Raw genomic sequence first — 13588 nt, 5'->3', positions numbered from 1 at the left:
TCTAAAATTTCAGCTGTCTTCACCCAAGTCAAACCGTTAACCTCACAAACCCGTACTCTCTCCATATTTACCTCAAAACCGGGCAATCTAGAAACATGTATTTTAACAGTTTTCCCAACTTGCACGTATTTTAAAAGAGTCACAATCGTGAGAATATGACTAACACCTAAATTTTGCTGGTTATGTTTGGGGCGCATACTAAGCCCTAACAACAACATACAATTGACAGGTACAACAGATACACCGACCTCTCCAAGTCTCAAATTAATAGATTCAAAGAAACATGAGTTAGCTACTACTGTATCCGAATATACACATTTTTGGAAATTCCTGACATAAAGCAAATGTACATGTAATGAAATTTAAAAAGTAGCCTTAAAAGTAACTAACTTACATTTTCAGAATTTGTTGTGAACTTCAACAGAAAAGGAAGTTAACATAGCAGCAACTCCATTCCATTGAGACAAATATGCAGGCCCAAAAACCATATGCATTCCGAGCACAAACATGCATACAATTTTTTGGTACCATCTATTACTGCCATAAGTAATATTGTTTTTCTTTGATGGCTTCGTATTCCCTGGCCTCAGCCATAGCATCTCTGTCTCTCTCTCTATATATATCTCTTGCTCTCAGTGCCCTGCAAAAAGAAGAACAGCGGAGAGATGATTAAACAAAGAGAACACTTGATTCCTTAATGGGTTATAATTAAAAATGAAAAAAATTGAATGATGAATAAAAATGTCTGATTATTATATCAACCAATATAAACTACTTCCTCAAAATACTGTACTGTGATGTTTGAAGTCCTTTAAAGATTGTTGAATATAAATTTTTCATCTTCTTGAACAAATCAGACCAAGTTACCAGACAGAGTTGATTGCATGGTGAAAGTATTTCATGTTGTCGACTCCCAGCGAACATGCGAACCTGAGTTCGAGATGGAAGGATCAATTCCAACAACATCAAGAATGTTAGTAACCTCCGGAAGTTCACTTCCACTGAGCTTTCGTTCGAATTCAAATTGTTTCGGCTAAGAATTGGCGAATAAGCCAAGTGATCTCCAATGGATCCATGCTTGCTACCTGCCAATATTGCAAATAAGGGGAAAAGAATGTAGAAGCTTAACGCCATAGCCGTAATGTTCCAACCAACCATCACACAAAAGGAATACATTTACTAATTAGATTATACTAAAGACCAAAAAGAAGCATTGGCTCATCTTATGTATCTACATTAAGTATGATAACTACTGTGGCTCAAACGTTAAATAACAATAAGTATTAACAAAATACAACACTTCTCAAAAGAAAAACACTGCTTAAAAATACAAACTACTTGCCCTCGCTTCATACTCTAATTGTTTTTTGTTTTTTCAGTAAATATCACAACCTCTGTACTAATGTGGAAGAGATTGAAAAGGTTAGTCTTACTTCTGTATGAGGACTAACGATACGATGTTAAAGCTCGCAGTTCAGATAGGCAGTGAACTACCTGCTCGAACGTTAAAGAACAATAAGGATTAACAAAATACAGCACTTCTCAAATGAAAAACACTGCTTAAAAATACAAACTACTTACCCTCACTTCATACTCTAATTTCTTTTTGTTTTTCAGTAAATATCACAACCTCTGTACTAATCTTTACGTAAGTGCCAGCAATGTGTTATTGTCATAATATGGCAGCACAAAGTAGCATAACTATATCATTTTTCCAAATCAGCTGCAGTCACACAATAAATATTAATACTCGTCAAGGCACTTAAAGTTTATACATCCAAAGGGCAATTATATAATAATTCATGTCATTAGTTTTCTACGCAAAGCACTTTCGAGCAGGTAGTTCACTGCCTATCTGAACTGCGAACTTACACATCCTATCATTAGTTCTCATACAGAAGTAAGACTAACCTTTTCAATCTCTTCCACCATTTTTTTCCCTTTGCCATCGTCTTTACTGGGTGGAACAACAAAAATAGCTCTCTTGAGTTTCTATTTTAAATAAGCTGTCAAAACCATAGCATCCATTATTGTTTTCACAGTTACCAAATCCTTATATGCATTTTGTGTGTCAATATCCGATGAATCAACACCTGTAATTTTTTTAATCAAACTCAAACTTAATCACAAAATCATCATACAAAACTATCCTAATTCCCAAAATTGTACATGGAGGCGAAACCCCGCAGCAAACGCCTCAAGACCAAGAGAGTTGAGTTGGCGTGCATGTTTCGACCGTAGTTCATGGAGGCACACCTAATCCGTCTGCAAAAGATTGTTCCATGAAAGTTAAACTGCAACAGGTGAAGAAATAAACATCCGGACTTTGAGAGATTCAGTGATCATCCAGAAATAACAAATCAAAGGCTAGTATAGCAAGTAAAGTGGATTTTTTTTTTTTATTTGGAAAAGAATCTAGCTTAGTGGATGTGCTCACATCAACAGAGAATTGGATTTCTACTTCTAATAACACTCCGTGAAATCCATACAAACAAATCCCTAAACTATTGCACCGATGCCTACTACTTCATCTGCTACAAATGAAGCAACAAAATACATTCTTCCAATAGCTAAGAGAATTGGACAAAATACATTCTTCATCTGGGTCAAAATCCAACTACAAATAAAATGCAAAGTCAATTAGTAATTATAAGGAATAACCAAGAAATCGAAATACACTGATATGAGGTTATTGGCAGTACCTTTTCACAACAAATTCATCCATGAGGCTCGTTTGTCCTTGCGTCTACCATTGACTACAACATTAACAAAAACTACATCTCAAATAAACATATGAATAATCCTTGTGAGTTCAAAAAAAATAAAAAATCAACTCACTTAGGGTTTGTTTTACTTGTCGAACATCAGAAATATGATGTATACCACAAAATTTCTCATCTACTTCCTTTTAGCCGAGCTTCTCGGTGCAATTTTACCTAAAACTGACAAATGCCAAAATCATAATTTCAGTTTTACCTACATAATATCTCAGACAACTCAAAAGTATCTTTTTTGAATTTTGGAGAGACTACGGGTTTCTGACGACGAAAATTGAATGCGTATCAGCTCTAAAAGAAATACCAATTCAACCTTGTGAAATAACTGAACTGTACAGAGGAATCACCTTCACTTGAAACCTAATAATGCAATGATTAACTGAGAAGCAAAGAGGAATATACCTTCACAACAATACACAATTGTCCCTTATAATATAGAAGATTCCACTTGCTTTGATGGTTGTCTCCCATAGCTAATTTATACATTTCGTTTGCTTTTTAGTTAGTAATTTCTTATTCTGATTTCTTTTATGTTTTCATTTTTTTCTTTTGATTTTTTCTGGTTTTTGATAGTTATTGAAAAATCGGGGTATAACAACCACACCCAATAATTCGTTCGTCATTCTGTATGGACTAAATTTCAATCTAATTTCGAGAGCACCAACTTAAAAGTGAGACTCAATCAAGACTTATATTAAAGAGTTTTTATCTCTTTATCTATACAATCAGCAAATCAAACAGATAGAAATCTGTGAGCTTGATTGATATGACGGTACCAAAAACCAATGCCCAAGTGTCAATCAAGTTATATCCAACAATCAAGGTCGGATTTATCAACTGATTGAACTACACACAACCTGTGATATTTCAATTATATAAACAAATATAATACGGAAAAGAAATAAGACAGACACCAGAAATTTTGTTAACGAGGAAATCGCAAATGCAAAAAAATCCCGGGACCTAGTCCAGATTTGAACACCACACTGTATTAACCGCTACAGACTCTAGCCTACTACAAGTTGACTTAGGGCTGAACAGTCGCGTTCTTTACGCCTCTAAAACCACGCCAGATTTTGCGCACTTGATTCCCTTAGCTGATCTCACCCACGACAAAGAGTTGCTACGACCCAAAATCGAAGACTTATAAACAAATATGTCTCCTACAGTTATGTCTATCCTTTATTCTGTACAAAGATCAAGGTGAACAAAAACAAACTAATAATCCGGTCTTATATTCTCGAAGAGCAACCTAGGAATATTAGTCACCTCACAATAACCTAACTGATTAACATAAGAAGTTATTGCAGAATCACAAGAGTATGAGACGAAAAACTGTTGTGATTAGTTTTTTTATATCTTACCTATCGGAGACAAATCTCGAGTAAATCTTACAGAAGATAAAACTCAATACGATAGAATAAGTAAGATCAGAATACGCAACTACAAATAAAATAGTTGGATCTGGCTTCATGAATCCCAAATGAAGTCTTCAAGTAATGCTCATAAAATATTTTCACTAAAATGTTTGGCATTGCTTTAACTCTCATAAACATTTGTAAGACAACTTTGTTCACTAAATCACACTGTGCTTATGAATCATGGTTTAATTCTTGAAAGTTAATGATCATTCCTTTTGCTTGAAAGTTAGAAAGGCATGTTTGCCAATACGAACTATCATTGTACATGGTTCTAGAACTCTGGACAATAATGTATATTCTTATATTTTTATGTGTAATTTCAAGGTGAACTTCTCACATACTTACATAAATTCTTAATAAGAATTTCATCTAAACTGAGAAAGTGTTTCCTTGAGTCTCAAGTTATCTTAGCTTGAATTCAAAGCTACCTATAATCTTGAAAATATATAAATACAGAGACTTATGCAACATGATTTCTTAATCTCTCTGGATTTTTCTGTATACTAGTTGCTTTCTAGAGTTTTCCTTTGAAACTTAGGTTTCCTCTGAGAAACATGACTAGGTTACGACTTAAAGACTCCACTTAGGGATTCATGAAGTCATATCCGACTATCTTTTACCTAATAGTTCGTGTATCCCGATCTTTTTCATATTGATCTTTCATGTTCTTGAATCTCAGATCAGGAACGAGATAGATGGAAATTGCAAAGTTCTCTTCGACTTAGACTTTGTGATTCCTCAAGATTAATATTTAAAGGATTCTTCAATTTGTTTAGAATGTTCTTGAAATATGGTTAGTAATCTAGGATTCTCAGATGATTGGGTAAAAGTGTTCCATATTCGTGAGGTTTAATAGAATTCATCTGTTGCATGCATATTTCCAAACCCCAATAGAAATATCAAAAGGGAAATCACATAGGCTTATTCTTTTAGAGAAGATTGTTGTCAAAAGTCTTCACTTAGGTTAAATAAACTCTTAAGATGTAAAGGACGTTGCGCAGATGCTTGTGAGATTCAAGAGACGTAAAGAGCACGAGTGTACCTGAATTGATTGGATGTTCATTCGGTTTTAACTACATTCTAGTCTGAAGTCTGATAGTAGACTAGTATCTGTAACGGTTTAGTACAGTTTGGTGTTCAAAGCTGGACGAAGTACCCAGTTTTTTCAGCAGGTGCAGTGATAGGTGTCTAAAACACCTTGATATTTATCTATTGATTATGCTTTCTTTACTATGTTTTCTTGCGAATTATGCATTATTACGTTTGTTTTGAGTTTAATAGATGTTTTGGAGTCATTTAAGCGAAAGAAGAGAAATACATACACAATTTGTTGTTTGAAGTCATTTGGTATTGACGTATCTGGAGCTGGAAAGCATGCAAGTGTCAATTGCTTAATTAGAAGTATAAATTATCAAAGGGGTGGCCACTCAGGGGTCTGCCTTTATCCTAAAATACGGGTGTCTATATTAAATAGATTCCCAAATTCCATTAATCCTCAAATCTAGGTTGGGAAGAGAAGAAACCAATATCTCTTCAAGTACAACCACTGCCTTTACCATCAATTTACGCCGGCAAGCTCAGTTCTGTGGGGACCTTAGTCCCACATGGCTTAGATGGAGCTTAATTTGGTAATTTATAAGGATTTGGGATCCCTCAGCTTGTACCGGCTTTAGAGTTGAGTTCTACCCATGGGCTTATGACGAGTTGGGGTCGGTATCCTAACATTTAGTATTAGAGGCAACCACCACGACCCATGCCCTCTCCATGGAAGGGATGACTTATAGGCTGGATTAAGGTGTGAGGGAACTATTTATGGGCATGGTTGTCACCCACATTGAATATTGGTAGTCGACTGGAGCCACCATAAAGAAAGGGATACCATCGGGTCAGTGTCGATAGAGTGGGCCAATGAGGACGTTGGGTTTGGAAGCGTGGTGGGATGTTGGGACCTTAGTCCCACATGGCTTAGACGAATCTTAATTGGGTAGTTTATAAGTCAATGGCATCCCTCAACTCGTAGACCGATTTTAGAGTTGAGTTCTACCCATGGGCTTATGACGAGTTGGGGTCTGTACCCTAACAAGTTCCCTGTTGTTTCCCAAGGATTTAAGAGAAGTTTGTGTTGATTTCGAAGCTTCTGAGGCTGGCATCAGATTTAGATGATATGGGTTTGAAGGAAGTTGTTGCTAGTGTTGAGTCAATAGCGGCAAATCGATGAAATTAAAGAGAGGTTTTGAGAAGTTTGAGATGGGTTTTGGTGATTGAGTATTTCTGCTGTTGATGACGCTGGAGAAATGGCTATCTCGTGAAGCTGTAATGGAGTTGTTCAAGGGTTTACAGATAAGAACGAGATGGATGATTGTGAGATTGAATTGGACAATGAGGTTTTGATTGAGTATCAGGTTGAAATGAGTTTGGAAGAGTAAGATGTGAGTGGTGAATGGTTGCAGGCAGCTGCGATAAAGGTTTTTGAAGACATGGGTGCAAGAATAGGTTGTGCTTGGTGTTGGTGCTAGATCTAAGATGGCAGTGGACTACAACAGCTGGGGCTAAATAACTGGTGCATAAAAGACTCAGAAATTGGATCTAGGCATGATGTGAGCTGCAGGATTGAACCGCAATGGATGAATGTGGTTTGCTGGCTGAGTTGCAGCTGTAATAGCCAATAAGGCACTGGCGGTATTGTTGTGGCTGAGTTTTGGATGACAATGGCAGATAGTTGACAATTTAAATCAGTCTTGAACTGGTGTTGAAAGAATGGCTGTTTTTGTGGATTGGACCAAAGAGAATCAGGATGTCAGTTCTCTGGAACTGAAAATACAAAGATCTATTAGGCTTAAGGAAATTGTGGTATTAGGCCATGACCATATGGGTATCCTGTTTCGTTTGGTTAAGCTTTGGCCGAGACTTAGAAATTGGTGGACCAAGAGAAAGATATAAAAGCAGACCTCTCATGTCTCAAATTTGATATATCTTCTTCTACTACTTTTCTAGGGTTTAGAAACATGAAAAACTTTTCTTTTTGTTCTTGTTATGAACTCCATGAATATGATCTAGAATTTTATTACGGGTTATGGAATAGTTTGATTACACAATATATGTTTTTTGATTGATATATTAGTTTTTTCTCCATATTATCGATTATGATTCATTACAAATATCGCATGTGAGATTGCTTGTTTGTTCTGTCAAGTTGCAAATTGGTAAAACTCTTAATCACATTTAATGCTAGTTTAGGGTTTATTATACGTAAAAGTGATAATCCTTGAATACAAGTAGCATAAATATGATTATAGCTTGTAGTGATATATATCCTTGTAATCATATGTGAACCATAACCTTTGTTAAATTGAATTAGTGAGCTTTCAATTGCATTGATTAGCCTTATTTCACCAATCTTATTGCTCCTCGGGAATTATACTTGATTAGTGCTTTTAAACGTTATGGTGTTTCCTTGGTAGAATTCCTATTCGCATCTTTTAATGTGTTTGTTGATGACAAGAGGAAATTAGCGGGATATTCTTGCGATCAAGGTATCTTAGGGCTTTTGATAATGAGAGATTAAATATCAATTTTAATTATTATGACAAGAACATATTAGTGAATGAAGATGAAATCCTTGACCAATATTTTCTCATCCTTGATTTGCGTATTTTATTACTTTGTTTTGCTTTTATATTAGTTTACTTTTTAAAGAAACCTGAAAACCCACATTGTTATTTATAGGAAAACGAAACAGACAATCCAAGACATCTATGTGGGGATGATACTTTCTTACCTAGTACATTATATATTTTGAGCAGTGAGAAAGTTTTTTGAGCATTACTCGGTCGAACTCACAAGCGTTGCTATATCAAGCTTGTTGTCAAATTTAGTTGTCAAAACTATATCTTGATTTCTAGTCTACAATTAGTTAAATCTTGGTCTAGGATAATGGAGTTGAGAAACAAACCAATCATCATTTGCGTTCTACCGTTTGAAGGCGAAGATCAACCAAAGCTTTTGGAGAACTCCATCAACAAAAGGTAAGTGAAGACTGAACCACCTATTTCTCGAGTTATATTCACTTGTCTATCTTTGAGACGATTTAGTCATAACTAATTAGACTAGCTTGCATAGACAAGAATTTTGAGTCGAGAACTAATTATTTAGCTTACGAATTTCTCAAAATATAATGACTAAGATTAATGAACATTTGTTCATACTTGATCAAATTCGGTGAAGAGCAATTTATTGTTCGGAACCAAATCATGATTCAATTTTATCATTCAAAAATAGACTGGAACAGTGATATGTGTCATTGATGTTATTCAGGAATGTTTCGAATCGATTTAGATAAATATAGAGCTACTATATTCGGAATACAAGACAATGTTACCAGTCTTACAAACAAAGAAAACTGTTATATGTTTACAGCGGTATTACATGTGGTACTGTGGTAAGGGAACCAGAATAAACTAATCAATCCGGTATGCGAGCCAAAACAGTTATATGTTCTAGAACCAGTTTAGTACCTAAACTGATATGCAAGTTGAATGTTCTGTGAACTCCGGAACCGGAAAAGGTCCTGAGTTTTCAAACCGACACGTGAACTAAAAAGTTCTGTAGACTCTGGAACTTGGTTATTGTATATAGATTTGCAAACCGGTCCGCGTATTGTGACTCAGCCGATTCACGAGCGGTTCAAGTAATTGTACTTTGTAAATTTACAAACTATGTCAATTATGATTCAAGTGTAATCAAATTATTTCTATGAAGTGATTTGAATTTGATCAATTCTCTAATTAACACTAGAATAATTTGATCACATGATTGTGACTCAATATTAATGTCTTAGAGAACATGAAAACGAGTGTTAAGCTTTTAAGTTCAAATCGGCTAGTTTCGGCTTACCATGTTGAACATAGTCTTTATACATGGTCCGGTTACGGTTTACCTAACCATAGTATATATGTTTTATATGTGAATAAGATTCAAAGATTTCATCTAATGGTGAATATTGATTGCTTGGTTCCAAAGCTATCTTAGCTTAAACATAAAGCAACCCAGGCTTTGAAGTTTATATAAGAGGAAATCTTCGCAACTGGGATCTTTGAATCCTGACACTACTTTTTGGTGTGTCCTAGTTGTATCTAGAGTCGTCCTCTCTAGAAACCCTTTTAGGGTTTAGCAACTACAAAGACTTCATTGGGATTCGTGAAGCCAGGTCTAGTTATCTTTTATCTTGATAACTTGAGTATCCTGATATTGATTGTTTATCGAGCCTTTCTCCATCAATCAAGATAAATAGTAATCAACAAAGTCTCTTCGTCTCATACTTTGTTGATTCTGGAAGTTTTATATTTATGAGGTGAATAATAATTCAGGCTGCACTCCGGGTTACATAAGTCTGGATTTTGAGGATAACAGAACTTTTGTCTAAGTTGTTATCGATTTCCATCACCTGGATCTATCGTTTGATCTGATCATCTTTTTAGATCATAAATCAGGAAATCAATCATATGCTTAATCTCTGGGAGGCAGATTTGGTTTAAAGTCTTGAATTGAGTTGAAGCAACTCTTAGTTGGTGTGAGACCGTTTAAAGGGAATCAATTGTGTGGAGTCCTTCTGGGATTCAAGAGGCGTAAGGAGCGCGACTGTACCTGAATCAGTGAGAGACTGAGTTCGAGATCAACTACATTCCAGACCGAAGTTAATTGGTAGTATGCTAGTGTCTGTAGCGGCTTAATACAGTTTGGTGTTCAATCTGGACTAGGTCCCGGGGTTTATCTGCATTTGCAGTTTCCTCGTTAACAAAATTTCTGGTGTCTGTGTTATTTCTTTTTCCGCATTATATTGTTTATCTTTATAATTGAAATATCACAGGTTGTGCATTGATCAATCACAGTATCTCGTTCCAACCTTGTTAGTTGGATAATACTTGATTGATCCTTAGAAATTGGTCTTTGGTACCGTCCAAGAACTCTCTTGTAGTTAGGTTCAAGGATTCAATTCTGTAAACATTCTAACAACAAGAGAGATAGATATAACTCTAGTAACTTTCCTTGATTGAAATTTTACTCTCGGAGTTGTGTTGAGTTTGTCCATACAGATTGCCTAAGAAAACGTTGGTGGTATATTTGGTACCCCCAGTGTTTTCAGTTGGTATCAGAAAACACATTAAGACCTAATAAGTCTGTGTTTGAAGCAATTTAATTATATGGACATGAGTGCAATCTCTATAAACGTAATGCCAGCGTTTGAAGGCTCAAATTACTTATGGTGGAAAATCGCTATGCGTTCCTTTTTACAAGCCCGTGACTTTGAGACATGGAAAATTGTAGTTTTTGGGTATAACACACCAACAGTTGTTGTATACGGATCTACTGTTGCAAAGCCGTTGATACAATATAATGAAACCGAGATAAGTGCTGCAAAGTATAATTCTGACGGGTTAAACGCTATTATTCATGCCATACGCCAAGATCTTCAGCACCATGTGACCTCGTGCACTAAGTCTAAAGATGCTTGAGATATCTTAGAAACCGTATTTGAAGGAGATACCTTAGAGAGAGATGCTAGGCTTCAAAACCTAACTTATGACTGGGAAAACCTCTTTATGTCTGATGAGGATTCGTTTGAAGAATTTAATCAAAAAGTGTCTAGTATTTTTAATGCTTGTTTTGTATTAGGGAAGACTATCTCCTAAAAGGATATTGTGATGAACATTCTCCGATCCTTACCAGCAAGATACGAGTTTAAGAAACATGCCATCATAAAAGGAAATAACCTTGATACACTTTCCAGGAACACTCTGGTTGGAAAGTTGAAAATATTTGATCTAGAACACAAAAGAGACAGTCATTATATTTCAAATGTGGGAAGAAATTTTAGTGATAAATATCTAAGTCCAAAAAAAATTTATGAGAAAGATGAGAATATCCTTAATCGAACTCTGTCACTGTTCATGTAACAGTTCAAAAAAACTCTTAGACAGAGAAAGAGGAAAAATCATAAAAAATTTGTCAATCAAGAATAAGGATAAAAAGGGTTCATATAAACAAATATGTTATAGTATGTTCCAAATGTCTTGGTCTTGGTCATGGTCATCACATATCCATGTGTCCCAACAAGGACTTTTGTGAGAAAACTAAGGCTTGGATAGCAATCTTAGACTGTTGCTCTGAGGATGAATTACCCAATGCAGTTCTTCTCACATATGTTGATAATGAACAAGTTCATGATTCAAACAATTTTACAAAATCCACATTGGAAAATGCTCCTTCAACAAGAGAAATCATCGATCTCTTGAATAAGGAAATTCTTTCAGTAAAGGCTGAATTCCGACAACAAAGGGACATGTGGACTAAAAGAATTAGGAATCTGGAATGTGAACTAGAGAAGTTGTGAAAAAAGGGGGGTATAATAACCACACCCAATAATTCGTCCGACAATATGTATGGACTAACTCATATATTATTCTGAGAGCATCAGCTTAAAAGTGAGCTCAATCAAGAGATATATCAAAGAGCTTAATCTCAACTTCTCAATAAAATCTGCAATCGAACAGATAGAAATCTGTGAGCCTGATTGTTATGAGAAATAACTTGGACGGTACCAAAGACCAATGCCCAAGTACCAATCAATTCCTATCCAACAATCAAGGTCGGATTTATCAATTGATTGAACTACGCACAACATGTGATATTTCAATTATCTAAACAAATATAATGCGGAAAAGAAATAACACATACACCATAAAATTTGTTAACGAGGAAACCGCAAATGCAGAAAAACCACGGTACCTAGTCCAGATTCAACACCACACTGTATTAAGCCGCTACAGACACTAGCCTACTACAAGTTAACTTCGGACTGGAATGTAATTGATCCCTAATCAAGTCTCACACCGATTAAGGTACAGTCGCGTTCCTTACGCCTCTAGAAACAAACTGGATTCTGCGCACTTGATTCCCTTAGCTGATCTCACCCATAACTAAGAGTTGCTACGACCCAAAGTCAAAGACTTATAAACAAATCTGTCTCCCATAGATAAGTCTATTCTGATAGATAAATTTGTCTCCCACAGAAGTACCTATGAAGTTTTGTTATGTCTTTTGATAAATCAAGGTGAACATGAACCAATTGATAATCCTGAATTATAATCCCAAAGAGCATCCTAGAAATATCAATCACCTCACAATAACTTAACTATATGGTGGTAGAAGAAGTTACTGTGGAATCACAACGTCTGAGACGAAGAACTTTGTAACTAATTTTTATATCTTACCTATCGGAGATATATCTCGATCAAATTTTAGAGAAGATAGTATTCAACACGATAGAACAAGTAAGATTAGAACACACAACTACAGAGAAAATAGTTGGGTCTGGCTTCAGGAATCCCAAATGAAGTCTTCAAGTCGTTAACCTAATAAGGTTTTGGAAAAACCTAGGTTAAAGGAGAATCGACTCTAGTTTGCAACTAGAACACAGAAAAGTGCCAGGATTAGGTTTTCCAGTTGCTAGAGTTCTCCCTTATATAGTCTTTCAAATCAAGGTTTGCTTATAGTCAAAGCTAAGATAGCTTAGTAACTAAGCATTCAATATTAACCTTTAGATGAAAACCTGATTTAAGATTCAAGCTAAGTCTGCTTTAAAATAAAGCAATAAATCTCCACCGTTAGATGGTTTTAGCTTGTTACACACAAATGAAATATACCTTCATTTAGATATGGGTAACCGTACCTAAACATGTATAGGGTTGGCTCAATAACAGTTAACCGAAGTTATCTATATGAATACTTTTGTCTTAACCACATTCATCTAACACTTCTAGATCAAATATGATGATCAATCAATCATATTTGATAATCAAACGAATCTAATTATGTTTCAAATAGAGTTGTTCAATTGTTCACTATCTCATAGAAATATATATGAACCAATTGAAACAAAATCGGATTGATTCGTAATTTTACAAAGTACTTATACAATAATCAATTCATGAACTTTAAGCCACGGTTTGCAAAGATTGCATTCCTTAATTCATAAATGTTTTAGTTCATGAGTATGAGAATCATACTTAACTGATTTTAGAACTTAAACCACTGTGTTCGCAAACCAAGTATGCAAACAAAAGCTCCGGACCTTGGCCTTGTCCAGTCATTCGCAAAACAGGTTCGCAAACAGCAATCCCGGACCTAACTCAGGTAGAACCGTTCACATACTAGGTATGCAAACAAGGTTCCCGGACCTTTACGGGTAAAACCGGTCGCATACTAGGTACGCAAACAAGGTTCCCGAACCTGAATCATAACAATACAGTTTGCATACTAGGTATGCATACCATGTTGTATCCAGACATGGTCAATTGTTCTAAAATCTCGTTTCAATCATTGAAACGTCCT

At 35.5% G+C, this 13588-nt stretch overlaps 1 long non-coding RNA gene across 4 annotated transcripts; it reads right to left on the bottom strand.

The window, feature by feature from the left end:
• Positions 1-245: 245 nt before the first annotated feature.
• Positions 246-3322, bottom strand: LOC113287290. 4 transcript variants are annotated; one of them, XR_003329936.1, is made up of 8 exons: positions 3180-3322; positions 2839-2942; positions 2703-2756; positions 1912-2617; positions 1582-1723; positions 1434-1494; positions 868-1085; positions 246-640 (listed from the first exon to the last, which is right to left on the bottom strand). It is a non-coding gene; the product is annotated as an uncharacterized LOC113287290 (long non-coding RNA). The 4 variants fall into 4 exon arrangements; XR_003329938.1 differs by lacking the exon at positions 3180-3322 and adding an exon at positions 3125-3171; XR_003329937.1 differs by lacking the exon at positions 3180-3322 and adding an exon at positions 3091-3158.
• Positions 3323-13588: the final 10266 nt, after the last annotated feature.

The sequence above is a fragment of the Papaver somniferum genome, chromosome 6, assembly GCF_003573695.1.
Source record: "Papaver somniferum cultivar HN1 chromosome 6, ASM357369v1, whole genome shotgun sequence".
Classification (NCBI taxonomy): Eukaryota; Viridiplantae; Streptophyta; class Magnoliopsida; order Ranunculales; family Papaveraceae; genus Papaver; species Papaver somniferum.
The sequence above is the reverse complement of the archived record's forward strand: the minus strand, read 5'-3'. Positions and strand labels throughout refer to the sequence as shown.